At 45.6% G+C, this 16,753-nt stretch overlaps 2 non-coding genes across 2 annotated transcripts; both read right to left on the bottom strand.

The window, feature by feature from the left end:
* Positions 1 to 10,736: 10,736 nt before the first annotated feature.
* On the bottom strand, positions 10,737 to 10,808 carry trnag-ucc (transfer RNA glycine (anticodon UCC)). Its single transcript has one exon. It is a non-coding gene; the product is annotated as a tRNA-Gly (tRNA).
* A 3,430-nt stretch (positions 10,809 to 14,238) lies between these two features.
* On the bottom strand, positions 14,239 to 14,310 carry trnag-ucc (transfer RNA glycine (anticodon UCC)). The gene has a single exon. It is a non-coding gene; the product is annotated as a tRNA-Gly (tRNA).
* Between the last annotated feature and the right edge of the window lie 2,443 nt (positions 14,311 to 16,753).

Below are 16,753 nucleotides of genomic sequence, written 5' to 3' on the forward strand. Positions count from 1 at the left end.
TTACCAAATGACACACAAACAAAAGGGGACAGAATACCAAATAACTTACTTATTCGAAAACCCAACAACTTGTCCCAACTTAATGAGGCTGTTCCAGATGCTTGCCATAATCCCGCTCAGCACACAAGGTAAACTCAAACACAGGGTCTTCCAGGAGAGATGTCAGAGAGAGAGGAGGATCAGCATGGACCTGCTCCTTTGGGGCCAGCAGCTTGAAACCTTCCTGACTGCTTTCAGTGAATAACCAGACTGCCAAAACACCAAACCAAACTAATCTGGCATTAGAGTGAACCAGATGGGCTTTGCCATGGTCGTCAGTATGTTCTTCATTGCAGATTTTGTTTAATAGAATTCAAATTCCATCATCTGCTGTGGCAGGATTCAAGCCTGAGTCCGAGATCATTGGCTGACATTTTGGAGAGATAGTCTCGTGATAAAACCAGGAGGCCATCACCTCCATATCTCCACTACATGGAGTTCTCTCGGAGACTGTGTGGAGGTCTGTGGAGGACAGCATGGAGCAGTATAGGGGACTGTATGGATGTGTACAGGAGACTGTATGGAGGGGTATAGGATACTGTATGGAGGGGTATAAAGACTCTATAGAGGTTTATAGGAGACTGTGTAGCAGTCTGCAGAGGACTTCGTTGAGGTCTAAAGAGGACTGCATGGAGATACACAATGATCTGTCTGCCTGTTATGCTTCATAGAAAATAGAACATAGAACATCGAACATTACAGCACAGCACAGGTCCTTCGGCCCTTGATGTTGCAATGATCTGTGAAACCAATGTGAAGCCCATCTAACCAACATGGTCCACATGTTTAGCTAACAACCAGTTCAATGCCCTTAAAGTTGGCGAGTTTGCTACAGTTGCAGGCAGGGCATTCCATTCCCTGACTACTCTCTGAGTAAAAAACCTACCTGTGACATCTATCCTGTATCTATCACCAATCAATTTAAAGCTATGTCCTCTCGTGTTAACCGTCACCATCCGAGAAAAAAAAGACTCTCCCTGTCCAACCTGTCTAACCCTCTGATCATCTTGTATGGCTCTATAACGTCACCCTCAACCTTCTTCGTTCCAAAGAAAACAGCCTCAAGTCCCTCAGCCTTTCCTCATAAGACCTTCCCTCCATACCAGTCAACACCCTGGTACATTTCCTCAGCAACCTTTCCAATCCTTCCACATCCTTCCTGTAATGCAGTGATCCAAACTGTACACAACACTCCAAGCGAAGCTGCAACAGATCTTTGTACAGCAGCAACATGACCTCATGGCTCCAAAATCCCTTTACCAATAAAAGCTAACACACCGTATGCCTTCTTAACGGCCCTATCAACCTTGGTGGCCACTTTCATAGAACATAGAACCATGAATGCTACAGCACAGTACAGGCCCTTCGGCCCTCGATGTTGTGCTGACCTGTCAAATTAACCTGATGCCCACCTAACCTACACTGTTCCATTATTATCCCTATGTATCTCCATTGAACATTTAAATGCCCTTAATGTCGGTGAGTCTACTACTGTCTCAGGCATTGTGTTCCACGCCCCTAATACACTCTGAGTAAATAAACTTCATCTGACATTTGTCTTAAATCTGTCATCCCTCAATTTGAAGCTATGTCCCCTCGTGTTAGCCTTCACCATCCAAGGAAAATGCTCTCACTGTCCTCCCTATATATGTCTTGATTAAGTCACCTCTCAACCTTCTCTCTAATAAAAAACAGCTTCAGTTCCTCAGCCCTTCCTCATACGACCTTCCCACTATACCAGGCAACATCCTAGTAAATCTCCTCTGAACTCTTTCCAAAGCTTCCACATCCTTCCTATGATGCAGTTACCAGAACTGCATGCAATCCTCTAGGTGCGGCCTTACCAGTATCATGGATCTCTGAAGCAGGATCTCGTGCCTCCGAAATGTAATCCCCTTACCAATAAATGCCAATACAGCATATGCCTTCTTAACAACCCTATCAATATGAGCGACAACTTTCAGGAATTTATGCACCTTGACACCAAAATCACTCTGTTCATCAACACTGCCAAGAATTTTACCGATAACGAATTTTGCTGCATTCCTGTTACTTCTTCCAAAGTGAACATCCTCACACTTTTCCCCATTTAACTCCATTTGCCACGTCTCTGACCAGCTCTGCATCTTATCTATATGCCTCTCCACAACATCCTTCGGCGTGACCCACAACACTGCCTACCTTAGTGTCATCTGCAAACTTACTAACGCATTCTCCTACGGCCACCTCCAGATCATTTATAAAAATGACAAATAGTAATGGCCCCAAAACAGATCCTTGTGGCTCCAAGATGAATACTTCACATCAACCCTCACCCTCTGTCTTCTTTCACCTAGCCAATTACTGATCCAAACCGGTATATCACCTTCAATCCAGAAACTCCGTATTTTGTGCAATAGCCTACCGTGCGGAACCTTATCAAATAACTTACTGATGTCTCTATATACCACATCAACCATCTTACCTTCATCCACATTTTTTGTCACCTTCTCAAAGAACTCAAAAACGTTAGTGAGACACAACCTACCCTTCATAAAACCGTGTTGACTATCCCTAATTAATTTTTTCCACCAGATCTTATCTTATCTCTTGTAATCTTCTCCAACACCTTACCCAAAACTGAAGTAAGGTTTACTGGTCTATAATTACCACGGTTGTCCCAACTCCCCTTCATAAACAAGAGAACAATATTTGCTATCCTCCTGTCTTGTGGCACTACTCCTGTCGACAACAATGACATAAGATTCAAAGACAAAGGATCTGCACTCTCCTCTCTGGCTTCCCAGAGAAACCAAGGATAAATCCCATCCAGCCCAGGGGCCTTGTCTATTTTCAGGTCTTCCAAAATTGCAAAAAACTCCTCTTTGTCAACCTCAATCCCATCTAATCTTTTAGCCTGTATCTCTGTATTCTCACTAACATTGCCCTTTTTCAATGTGAATACTCACATAAAGTATTCATTAAGTGCTTCACATCTGTCCTCGGGTTCCACACACAACTTCCAACTACCATCTTTGATTTGCCTGAGTCTTTCTCCAGTCATTCTTTGCTTCCTGATAAACCGACAGAAGGTCTCAGGGTTTTCCTTGATCCTATCCGCCACCAACTTCTCATGTCCCCATCTGGCTGTTCTTCGCCTCTACCTCCCATAAAACAAAACCTTTCACCGTACTGAGGTACATGTGACAACAATAAATCAAATCAAATGTTGTACATGGGTCTGAAAGGGTTAATACTGATTGTGTGTAAAAAGGACAACCCACAGTGACCATGACATGGTGGGAAGATCGAGGAGGAGTTGAACAAAAGATTAGACCCTTCTAACAGTCTCTGTTACAATGGACAACACATCCTTCTGATGTGTAAATAATCACTGAGAGGCAATGAGAGATCCCCTACATGTTATAAGAAATTCACGTTCTAGTTAGGGAGCAATTCTCAGGCACCTTGTACACCCAGGAGATTGGAAGTATTTGGAGTGATAGAATTTAGTACAAAATTTATGTAATCTGGTGCTTTTAAGGAAGCTTCACAAGTATACACATTTTATTTGTATTACAAAAGGGAAAGAGGCCAGTGATTTCTTTCCAAAACAGTCTTCATAAACGAAGCCATCTTGGACAGCCACACAGCCGCCCTTACTCCCAGAACAGCACCACATCAGTCTGTGGGTCGCAACTGCATGAGGAACACTTACATTATGCTGGAATTGACAAATAAATAAAGCACTTGAGGTGTTTTGTCTCAAAGGAGAAAATGATTTCATATCCAAGTGTTAGGTTTCAGACCCAGCTTGATACCTGACTTGTATTTATGATGAGGATAACTGGCAAACGAATGGCTGCAAGGGGATCAGGATTAGGAGCTGAGTAGTCAAGGATTTACATCAGGCTGGTTGCAAGAAAAGGAATTTGTGGAATGTCTACGAGTTGGATTTTGGAGCAGCTTGTGAGGGAGCCCATTAGGGAACAGGCAACATTGGATTTGATGTTGTACAATGAGGCAGACTTGATAAGGGAGCTTAAGGTGAAGGAACACTTCAGAAGCAGTGATTATAATATGATTGAATTTACTCTGCAATTTGAGAGGGAGAAGATAGAATCAAAGGTAACGGTATTACAGCTGAATAAAGGCAACTACAGAGGCATGAGGAAGGAGCTGGGTAGAATTAACTGGGAGAGGAGCACAATAGGAAACACAGCAGAACAGCAATGGCAGGAGTAATGCAGGTGCCAGAGCAGAGATGCATCCCGAGGGAAAAGAAACATGGTACAGGGAGTTTGAGCCAAACATGATCGATGAGGGAATTCGAGGATAGCAGAAAAGCAAAAGAGAAAGCATATAATGTGGCGAAGGGCAATGGGAAACCAGAGGATTGGGAAGCTTACAAAGACCAACAGAGGGCAACAAAAAATGAAATAAGGAGGGAGAAGATTAAATGTGTGGGTAAATTAGCCGGCAATATAAATGAAGACTGTGAGTTTCTTTAGATACATAAAGAGCAAAAGAGAGGCAAAAGTGTATATTGGGCTGCTGGAAAATGACACAGGAGAGACAGTGGCGGGGATCAAGGAAATGGCTGAGGAACTTACTTTATATCAATCTTCATGGTGGAAGACAACAGTTACATCCCAAAAATACAAGAGAGTGAGGGGCAGAGCTCAGTATGGTGGCCACCACCAAGGAGAATTTGTTAGAAAATCTGAATGGCTTGAATGTGGATAAATCAACTGGACCAGATGGACTACACCTCAGAGTTCTAAAGGAGATAACTGAAGAAACAGTGGAGCAAAATCAGCATGGTTTCATCAAGGGAAGTCATGCCTGAGAAATCTAGAATTCTTTGAGGAAGCAACAAGCAGGTTAGACGAAGGTAAGTCGATGTGTATTATCTGCCTGGACTTCAAGAAAACCTTTGACAAGGTGCCTCACTGGAGGCTACTGAATAAGATAAGGACCCAGAGTGTGGGAGTCAAGGTGCTAATATGGATAGAAGCCTGTCTGTCTGCCAGAAAGCAGAGAGTGGGGATGAAAGGGTCTGTCTCAGGATGGTAGCTGGTGACAATTCATGTTCCACAAGGCTCAGTGTTGGGACCACAACTTTTCACATTTTACATTAACGATCTGAATGAAGGAATCATGGGGATTCTGGCTAAGTTTGCAGATGATACAAAGGTAAGTAGAGGGACAGGTAATATTGTGGAGGCAGGGAGGCTGCAGAAGGATTTGGCCAGGTTAGGAGAGAGGGCAAAGAAGTGGCAGAGAGAGCACAATATGGGAAAATGTGAGGTCATACATGTTGGTAGGAAAAATAGAGGCATGGACTATTTTCTAAATGAGGAGAAAATTCAAAAGTTTGAAGTGCAAAGAGACTCTCGTCCAGGATACTCTCAAGTTAAACTTGCAGGTTGAAGTGTTGAGCCACAGGGTGGTTAGGTTGGTTGGTCCGGGTGTCCCAGAGGTGTTCTCTGAAACGCTCCGGGGAGACAGGCCGCCTACTTGCGGAGCGTTTCAGAGAACACCTCTGGGACACCCGGACCAACCAACCTAACCACCCTGTGGCTCAACACTTCAACTCCCCCTCCCACTCCACCAAGGACATGCAGGTCTTTGGACTCCTCCATCGCCAGACCATAGCAACACGACGGCTGGAGGAAGAGCGCCTCATCTTCCGCCTCGGAACCCTCCAACCACAAGGGGTGAACTCGGATTTCACTAGTTTCCTCATTTCCCCTCCCCCAACCTTGTCTCAGTCAAATCCCTCGAACTCAGCACCGCCTTCCTAACCTGCAATCTTCTTCCTGACCTCTCCGCCCCCCACCCCAGTCTGACCTATCACCCTCACCTTGACCTCTTTCCACCTATCGCATTTCCAACGCCCCTCCCCCAAGTCCCTCCTCCCTACCTTTTATCTTTGCCTGCTGGACACACTTTCCTCATTCCTGAAGAAGGGCTTATGCCCGAAACGTCGATTCTCCTGTTCCCTGGATGCTGCCTGACCTGCTGCGCTTTTCCAGCAACACATTTTCAGCTTACTCTTCATTCATACTAGTGTGTTCACATGTATCCCATGGAGGGCAGACCAACCTCACTGTATCTTTGTCACACACCCTAGAGAGGGCAGATTGTCCCTACTGTGTCTGTATCACACACATTGCATAGTGCTGACTGATAGTGTCCACTGTTTCTAAGCCATGCATCATCTTATAACCCTCTCACAGGCTTATACCCCATCACACTCACGCACGTACTTTCCCAAGCTTACACACATGCATGCACACACTCTCTCTCACATGCACTCACACCCACACGCACACACTCATACACACGCACTCACTCTGTCTCTCCTGCACGTGCACACATCTAAGTTTAAAGGGTGAATTTGTAATTTTCTCTTTTACTTTGTAAAAGAGAGGGAGGGTCGGAGTCACAGCTGGGTAATTTCCAATGTTTTAGAATTATAGTATCATACAGTATGGAAACAGATCTTTGGGTCAAAACAAACTATACTGACCATGTTCCCAAACTCAAATTGAACCACCCGCATGTGCTTGAACATTTCCCATTTGCCAGCATTTGGTCATATCCCTCTAAACCTTTCCAACTCATGCTTCAGAGGTGGCGGTGTTGGACTGGGGTGGACGACGTTAAATATCACACTACACCGGGGTAGAGTCCAACAGGTTTTCAAAGCTCTGCTTCTACATCAGGTGGTTGTGGAGCAGAATTATAAAACACAAGATTCATAGCAACAGGATTGCAGTGTCATGGAATGTAATATTAAACAATTTAGATTAATCTTTCATCTTTTAGAATGATGATGTTAGTTTCAATTCTTTCATATGTAAATCTCAGAACATTTTTAAAATTACATTCTCAAGATATCTTTAAAAATAGGTGCCATCCCAACTCAGATAATACATGAAGGTGTGAGGTTAAAGTCTGACTGTGTCCCAGTGTACAGAATCTTACATGGATTTATACAGTTTTTGAGCAAAATAAAATATAATTCTGCAAGTACAATTTCACCCCACAAACTTATGTGTGTGTGCAAGGGAGACTCTGCGCGTGTGTGTGTATGTAAGGATGTGAGTGTCTGTGAGAGAGTGTGTGTAGTTGCATGAGTGTGAGTGACTGGGTATAAGTGTGTGAGAGGGTGCGTGAGTGGGTGTGAGTGTGAGGGGCGTATGTGTGAGCTAATGAGAGGCAGCTTGTGTATGACAGAGGGTCTGCATGAGTGTGTGGGTCTTAAAGGAGTGTATGGGTCTGTAGGAGTGTGTTTTTGTGCGTGTGTGTTTGTGCGTATATGTGAGAGGGTGGAAAGTGCAGTAGCGTCACCTGTAGTGTGACTTGAACCCAAAGTCCCAATTGAGGCCATTCCCATGGGTGCCAAAGCTGTTCAGCCGCTTTCCATTGTTGCCTGCCCCAACAATGGGAGAATGGTCGCCCGAATGTCCAAAGTCGAATGTCCTGGACCGCTGAAGTATTCTCCGAATGGGAGGGAACACCCCTGCCTGGTGATTGTTGTGCGGTGTCGTAGCATCTGCTCGGTCTCACTGATGTCCCATGCCTCAGGGTATCCTTGCCTGCAGCTTATGAGATAGACAATGTTGGCCAAGTACCTGCCGCATACATGGTGGGTGTGTCCCCACGTGCAATGGTGGTATCGGTGTTGACACTCTGACACATCTTGCAGCAGCTGCCCTGACAGGGTTATATGCTGTCATGGTCAATGTGGTCCTGAAGGCTGGGCAGTTTGCTGTGAACACTGATCTGTTTAAGGTTTGGTGGCTATCTAAAGGTGAGCAGTGGAGGCAGAGGGAAGGTCTTGGCGAGGTGTGCATCCTCATCAATAATGTGTTGCAGTCTGCGAAGAACATGGTGTAGTCTTTTGTTTCTGACCTGCACCGTCCAACACAAGGGCAACAATTATTGTCCGTTCTCTCATTCTCTCTGATCTGGGAACTTCATTGTTCTGCAAGTTAGTGACCACTACTGGCCACAAGTGGGAATTGCAACCAACCCGCAGAAATACTCAAGAGTCTGTCAGGGTGAATGAAGTGAGCAAACAGATTCTGTCTGTGCTCGACACAATCAGATTGGTGTACATTTCAATATAAAAAATAAAATTACCGATTCGATATAATTAATAACGTTCTTTGGATATTTGTGAACCGCCCGCCCACAAAAAAAAACTGAGAGTAATGTCGAAAGGAGTGAAATCCGGAAACATTTCTTTTGAAATAAAGTGAAAAACCAAGGAATGCTGCCCTGACTCCAGTTTATTTGAACCGGGTATCGCTTGACTCCTTAAACCGCCTGGGCGCATCCTCAACTTCAAAGTTGTGGTTGCACTACAGAGGTCTGGCAGACTCAGTGTGATGTGCAGATGGTAGTGTTTAATTACCACTGAATATAACGGCTCTTCTTGGTTTTTATTGTTGAGTGGTTTAAAGTTCACAGCTTGCGATGGCCGGGAATCAAACTTGGACAGTAGCTATGCTCACCAATATACCACCATCGCTACAGCAGGCTGCTCCCGACAAATCAGCGGATGTGCAATAATAGTTCTTGAGTCTAAATTTCGTTGTTGTTTTATTGGAAATTTTGCAGCGAAATAGTAGAATAGAGTTTTACTGAGTGCGTGGGTCTCATTATGCCCCGCCTCACGTTTTAATATACACAAAGCAGCATTTCGGATTTCTCATGATCTGAAATCAATCAATAACAAAAATACCAAGAAAATCTCAAGGCAACCCTGGAACGACCACACAATGAAAACTTGCGAAGTTCTCAGAAACTTGGCAGAACAGTGTTGAGAGTGTGTTGCTGGAAAAGCACAGCAGGTCAGGCAGCAGGGAAATCGATGTTTCGGGCTCCAGCATCGGCAGACTTCCCTGTCTCCGAGCAGAACAGTGTTATCCGCTTAGGTATTGAGGAGGGCTTCCGCAGCTACTCCCGCGGGTCCCACGAAACACAAAGCGCTAGCCGGGAGGGCAAAGCGAGGGGGTGGATGGGTCAGCAAGCTCAGAGTAGTGTGATCCCGGTTCGTGAGGGGAAAAAAGAAAACGCGGTGCGGTGAAATTGACATAGGAAGGGAAATTGACATAGGAAGTGAAATTGACATTGTCAGAGCAACCCAGCGGAGGAATGAAGTAGAGGGGCATGGAGGGGCGGTGGGCAAGATGGAAAGGACGGGGTCAAAGGAGGGCACAGACGGCGGTGTAAGGGCATGACCAAATGTTCATGTTGTGGTGGGGGGAGGAAGGTCGGGTCTGCAGGCAATGATAGTCTCCAGCTTAGAGTCATGAGAACCCGGAATCACTGTGTGTGAGAGTGTGTGTGCGTGTGAGTGTGTGGGTGCCAGTGTGGGTGGCTGTGTGTGTGTGTCTGTATGTGTGTGCATATAGGGATGAGCGGGTCTGTGAGAGTGTGTGTAGGTGCATGTGTGTGAGCGTACTGGGGTACAGGTCTGTGAGAGGGTGCGTGAGTGGCTGTGAATGTGGGAGTGTATGAGTGAGTTTATGAGAGAGAGCTTGTGTTTGAGAGAGGTATGCATGAGTGTGTGGGTCGGTAGGAGTGTGCTTTTGTGTGTGTGCGTCTGCTTGTGCGTGTACGTGAAATATTGGGAGGCCAGAACCAGTCTGACTCAAGATTGGGACACAGACAGACTTTAACCTCACACCTTTAATGCATTGTCTGAGCTGAGATGGCTCCTCTTGTTAGAAAATCTGAAGTTATCTCGAGAACGTAACTTTAAAAAGGTTCTGAGATTCTCATATGAAAGAACGGAAACTAGCAAACCCATTATAAAAGATGAAAGGCTAAAACTAAATGTGTTTAATACATCATTTCAGCTGCATGATACTTTAATCCTTTTGCTATAAATACTGTGTCTTATGGTCCTTCTTATCATCAGGTTGATCTACATCGCAAACACTCCATCCATTCTTTATCCTTCAAAGAAAATCAGTCACGTTCATCAGACACTACCTTCCCTTAACAAATCCATGATGACTACCTCGGATGATGACGTGGAGGAGACTGTGTTGGACTGGGGTGGACAAAGTTCAAAATCACACAATACCAGGTTATAGTCCAACTAGCTTTCGGAGCACTCCTAAAACTAGTGCTTCCAAATAAAGCTGTTGGACTGTAACCTGGTGTTGTGTGATTTTTAACTTTATCCTGGATTAAACTTTCACTCACTGTGTGGTCATTTCTATCATCTCTCAGAGTTTTATCGAGTCATTTTCTCATACTGGAAATATAAAAGCAGCTGGTCTCCATTCCTCCTATTTCTGACCTGCACCTAAAAAAATAACATGACCGATTCGATATGAGAAATAACGTTGTTTGGATATTTGTGAACTGCCCACCCACATTTCACTTGATATTAGGCTGTATTTCACAAACAACACTGAGAGTAATGTTGAAATGAGTGAAATCCGGAAACATTTCTTTTCAAATAAGATGGGAAACCAAGGAATTCTGCCATGACTCCAGTTTATGTGAATCGTGATCGACTTGACTCCTTAATCCTCCTGGGCGCATCCTCAACTTCAAAGTTGTGTCTGCACTCCAGAGGTCTGGCAACGTTGGTGTGGCTGACTCAGTGTGATGTGCAGATGTTAGTGTTTAATTACCACTGAAGGTATCGGCTCCTTTGGTTATGGAGTGGTTTCAAATTCCCAGCTGGCGATGGCCGGGAATCGAACCTGGGTCTACAGCTTGGAAGGCAGCTATGCTCACCACTACACCACCATCGCTACAGCACGCAGCCGCCTAGAAATCAGCTGATGTGCAATAATAGGTCTTGACTCTAAATTTCGATGTTGTTTTGTCGGAAATTTTGCAGTGAAATATTAGAATTGAGAAGTCATAAAAGACTGAGAGTTACTGAGTGGGTAGGTCTCATTATGCCCCGCCTCACTTTTTAATACACACAAAGCCGTATTTCGGATTTCTCATCATCCGAAATCAATCAATAACAAAAATAGCACGAAAATCCCAGGGCAACCCTGGAACGATCACACAATTAAAACTTTTAAGTTCTCAGAAATGGTCACCTGACCGGACCGTGAATCTGATTTCTCTTCACACAGCTTTACCACCGACTTCGGGTTTGGGTTTCGAACTTACTGCATCCGCAGTTCTTTCGGGTTTTAAAACTTGGAAAGGGCTTTTGGAATACAAAAGGGCAAAAAAAAAGGATCCGTTAGACTGAGGCCATGCTGCAGTAATTGTGGAGAGGAGGGAATTCCGGGTAACAGTTCCGGAAGCAGAACCCTCTCGAGGAATATGTATTAATTTGAAGTTCGATCCCGTTGATCGATTTGCAGTTTTCTCTTTGACTTTGTAGAAGAGGGGGAGGTGTCAGTCAGCAGTCAGGGGTTTTCACGGGAGGGCATGATTCGGAGATGCCAGTGTTGGACTGGGGTATACAAAGTTAAAAATCACACAACACCAGGTTATAGTCCAACAGGTTTATTTGGAAGCACTAGCTTTCGGAGCGCTGCTCCTTCATCAGGCGGTTGTCCAAAATCTCGAGCTTCCAATTAAATCTGTTGGACTATAACCTGGTGTTGTGTGATGTTGAACTTCACAGGAGCGGGGTAGTCATGGGCAGAGGTTTAGTGAAGGTCGCTTCCACTGATGTGGGAACGCAGTGCACGCAAAAGCCTCCCTGCCCTTGATAGGTTACCTGAACCACGATGGGCTTTCGAAGGTCAAGGGGTGCAGAGAGCTGAGGCCGCTGTTATAATTTAGTTACCAGCGGTCCCAAGTCCTTGGGATGCCGTGGCGCCTTAATGATAAATGGGATTGTGTGGAACCAAGACAGAGTCGTGGCAGAACAGTGTTGAGAGTGTGTTGCTGGAAAAGCACAGCAGGTCAGGCAGCAGGGAAATCGATGTTTCGGGCTCCAGCATCGGCAGACTTCCCTGTCTCCGAGCAGAACAGTGTTATCCGCTTAGGTATTGAGGAGGGCTTCCGCAGCTACTCCCGCGGGTCCCACGAAACACAAAGCGCTAGCCGGGAGGGCAAAGCGAGGGGGTGGATGGGTCAGCAAGCTCAGAGTAGTGTGATCCCGGTTCGTGAGGGGAAAAAGAAAACGCAGTGTGGTGAAATTGACATGGGAAGTGAAATTGACATAGGAAGTGAAATTGACATTGTCAGAGCAACCCAGCGCAGGAGGGAGGAACAGGGGCATGGAGGGGCGGTGGGCAAGATGGAAAGGACGGGGTCAAGGGAGGGCACAGACGGCGGTGTAAGGGCATGACCAAGTGTTAACGTTCATGGTGTGGTAGGGGGAGGAAGTTCGGGTCTCCAGGCAATGATAGTCTCCAGCTTAGAGTAATGAGAACCGGGAATCACTGTGTGTGTGTGTGTGTGTGTGGCTGTGTGTGGGGGCGGGGGGGGGGGTGCATGTATGTGTGTGTGCATGTGTGGGTGGGTGTGTCTGTGTGTGTGTATGCATGTGTGTGTGTGTGCATGTGTGGGTGTGTGCATGTGTGGCTGTGTGTGGCTGTGTGTGTCTTTCTCTGTATGCGAGTGTGTGTGCCTGTGTGTGTGCGTGTGTGTTTGTGTGTCTGTGTGTGTGGGTGCGTGTGTCTGTGTGTGTGTGTGTGAGTGTGTGTGCCTGTGTGTGTGTGTGTATGGGTGTGGGTGCATGTGTGGGTGTGTGTGGCTGTGAATGTGGCTGTGTGTGTGTGCATGCAGGGATGTGCGGGTCTGTGAGAATGTGTGTAGGTGCATGTGTGTGAGTGTACTGGTGTATAAGTCTGTGAGAGGGTGCGTGAGTGGCAGTGTATGAGTGAGTTTATGAGAGAGAGCTTGTGTTTGAGAGAGAGTATGCATGAGTGTGTGGGTCGGTAGGAGTGTGCTTTTGTGTGTGTGCGTGTGCGTGTGTTTGTGCGTGTACGTGAAATAGTATACAGTGCAGTGTTGTCACGTGTCGTGTAACATGAACCCAAGGTCCCAGTTAAAGCCATCCCCATGGCTACCGAACTTGACTATCAGCCTCTGCTTGGCCACTTTGCATTGTTGCCTGTCCCATAGTCTGCCTTGGAGGATGGTCACCCAGGGGTCCGAGACAGAAAGTCCCAGACCGCTGAAGTGTTCTCCGACTGGGAGGTTAGAACCAGTCTGACTCAAGGTTGGGACACAGACAGACTTTAACCTCACACCTTTAATGCATTGTCTGAGCTGAGATGGCACCTCTTGTTAGAAAATCTGAAGTTATCTCGAGAACGTAACTTTAAAAAGGTTCTGAGATTCTCATATTAAAGAACGGAAACTAGCAAACCCATTATAAAAGATGAAAGGCTAAAACTAAATGTGTTTAATACATCATTTCAGCTGCATGATACTTTAATCCTTTTGCTATAAATACTGTGTCTTATGGTCCTTCTTATCATCAGGTTGATCTACATCGCAAACACTCCATCCATTCTTTATCCTTCAAAGAAAATCAGTCACGTTCATCAGACACTACCTTCCCTTAACAAATCCATGATGACTATCTCGGGTGATGACGTGGAGGAGCCGGTGTTGGACTGGGGTGGACAAAGTTCAAAATCACACAATACCAGATTATAGTCCAACTAGCTTTCGGAGCACTCCTAAAACTAGTGCTTCCAAATAAAGCTGTTGGACTGTAACCTGGTGTTGTGTGATTTTTAACTTTATCCTGGATTAAACTTTCACTCACTGTGTGGTGATTTCTATCATCTCTCAGAGTTTTATCGAGTCATTTTCTCATACTGGAAATATAAAAGCAGCTGGTCTCCATTCCTCCTATTTCTGACCTGCACCTAAAAAAATAACATGACCGATTCGATATGAGAAATAACGTTGTTTGGAAATTTGTGAACTGCCCACCCACATTTCACTTGATATTAGGCTGTATTTCACAAACAACACTGAGAGTAATGTTGAAATGAGTGAAATACGGAAACATTTCTTTTCAAATAAGATGGAAAACCAAGGAATTCTGCCATGACTCCAGTTTATGTGAATCGTGATCGACTTGACTCCTTAATCCTCCTGGGCGCATCCTCAACTTCAAAGTTGTGTCTGCACTCCAGAGGTCTGGCAACGTTGGTGTGGCTGACTCAGTGTGATGTGCAGATGTTCGTGTTTAATTACCACTGAAGTTTTCGGCTCTTTTGGTTAGGAATGGTTTTAAAATTCACAGTTTGCGATGGCCGGGAATCGAACCCGGGTCAACTGCTTGGAAGGCAGCTATGCTCACCACTATACCACAATCGCTACAGCACGCAGCCGCCTAGAAATCAGCTGATGTGCAATAATAGTTCTTGACTCTAAATTTCGATGTTGTTTTGTTGGAAATTTTGCAGTGAAATATTAGAATTGAGAAGTCATAAAAGACTGAGATTTGCTGAGTGGGTAGGTCTCATTATGCCCCGCCTCACTTTTTAATACACACAAAGCAGTATTTCGGATTTCTCATCATCTGAAATCAATCAATAACAAAAATAGCACGAAAATCCCAGGGCAACCCTGGAACGATCACACAATTAAAACTTGTGAAGTTCTCAGAAAGGGTCACCTGACCGGACCGTGAACTCTGATTTCTCTTCATACAGCTTTACCACCGACTTCGGGTTTGGGTTCGGATTTACTGCATCCGCAGTTCTTTCGGGTTTTAAAACTTGGAAAGGGTTTTTGGAATACAAAAGGGCAAAAAAAAAAGGATCCGTTAGACTGAGGCCATGCTGCAGTAATTGTGGAGAGGAGGGAATTCCGGGTAACAGTTCCGGAAGCAGAACCCTCTCGAGGAATATGTATTAATTTGAAGTTCGATCCCGTTGATCGATTTGCAGTTTTCTCTTTGACTTTGTAGAAGAGGGGGAGGTGTCAGTCAGCAGGAAGGGGTTTTCACGGGAGGGCATGATTTGGAGATGCCAGTGTTGGACTGGGGTATACAAAGTTAAAAATCACACAACACCAGGTTATAGTCCAACAGGTTTAATTGGAAGCACTAGCTTTCGGAGCGCTGCTCCTTCATCAGGCGGTTGTCCAAAATCTCGAGCTTCCAATTAAATCTGTTGGACTATAACCTGGTGTTGTGTGATGTTGAACTTCACAGGAGGGGGGTAGTCATGTGCAGAGGTTTAGTGAAGGTCGCTTCCACTGATGTGGGAACGCAGTGCACGCAAAAGCCTCCCTGCCCTTGATATGTTACCTGAACCACGATAGGCTTTCCAAGGTCAAGGGGTGCAGAGTGCTGAGGCCGCTGTTATAATTTAGTTCCCAGCGGTCCCAAAGCCTTGGGATGCCGTGGCGCCTTAATGATAAATGGGATTGTGTGGAACCAAGACAGGGTCGTGGCAGAACAGTGTTGAGAGTGTGTTGCTGGAAAAGCACAGCAGGTCAGGCAGCAGGGAAATCGATGTTTCGGGCTCCAGCATCGGCAGACTTCCCTGTCTCCGAGCAGAACAGTGTTATCCGCTTAGGTATTGAGGAGGGCTTCCGCAGATACTCCCGCGGGTCCCACGAAACACAAAGCGCTAGCCGGGAGGGCAAAGCGAGGGGGTGGATGGGTCAGCAAGCTCAGAGTAGTGTGATCCCGGTTCGTGAGGGGAAAAAAGAAAACGCGGTGCGGTGAAATTGACATAGGAAGTGAAATTGACATAGGAAGTGAAATTGACATAGGAAGTGAAATTGACTTTGTCAAAGCAACCCAGCGCAGGCATGGAGGGGCGGTGGGCAAGATGGAAAGGACGGGGTCAAGAGAGGGCACAGACGGCGGTGTAAGGGCATGACCAAGTGTTAACGTTCATGGTGTTGTAGGGGGAGGAAGGTCGGGTCTGCAGGCAATGATAGTCTCCAGCTTAGAGTCATGAGAACCCGGAATCACTGTGTATGTGCCTGTGTGCGTGGGTGCATGTGTGTGTATCTGTGGCTGTGTGTCTGTGTGCGTGTGCATGTAGAGATGTGCGGGTATGTGAGAGTGTGTGTGAATGCATGTGTGTGTGTGTGTGTGCATGTGTGTGTGTACTGGGGTATAAGAGGGTGCGTGAGTGGCTGTGTATGAGTGAGTTTATGAGAGAGAGCTTGTGTTTGAGAGAGGGTATGCATGAGTGTGTGGGTCGGTAGGAGTGTGCTTTTGTGTGTGTGTGTGCGCGTGTGTTTGTGCGTGTACGTGAAATAGTATACAGTGCAGTGTTGTCACGTGTCGTGTAACATGAACCCAAGGTCCCAGTTAAAGCCATCCCCATGGCTACCGAACTTGACTATCAGCCTCTGCTTGGCCACTTTGCATTGTTGCCTGTCCCATAGTCTGCCTTGGAGGATGGTCACCCAGGGGTCCGAGACAGAAAGTCCCAGACCGCTGAAGTGTTCTCCGACTGGGAGGTTAGAACCAGTCTGACTCAAGATTGGGACACAGACAGACTTTAACCTCACACCTTTAATGCATTGTCTGAGCTGAGATGGCACCTCTTGTTAGAAAATCTGAAGTTATCTCGAGAACGTAACTTTAAAAAGGTTCTGAGATTCTCATATTAAAGAACGGAAACTAGCAAACCCATTATAAAAGATGAAAGGCTAAAACTAAATGTGTTTAATACATCATTTAAGCTGCATGATACTTTAATCCTTTTGCTATAAATACTGTGTCTTATGGTCCTTCTTATCATCAGGTTGATCTACATCGCAAACACTCCATCCATTCTTTATCCTTCAAAGA

The sequence above is a fragment of the Chiloscyllium plagiosum genome, unplaced genomic scaffold (genome assembly GCF_037043375.1).
Source record: "Chiloscyllium plagiosum isolate Xiang-an unplaced genomic scaffold, Cpla_swu_hap1 HiC_scaffold_12, whole genome shotgun sequence".
NCBI lineage: Eukaryota > Metazoa > Chordata > Chondrichthyes > Orectolobiformes > Hemiscylliidae > Chiloscyllium > Chiloscyllium plagiosum.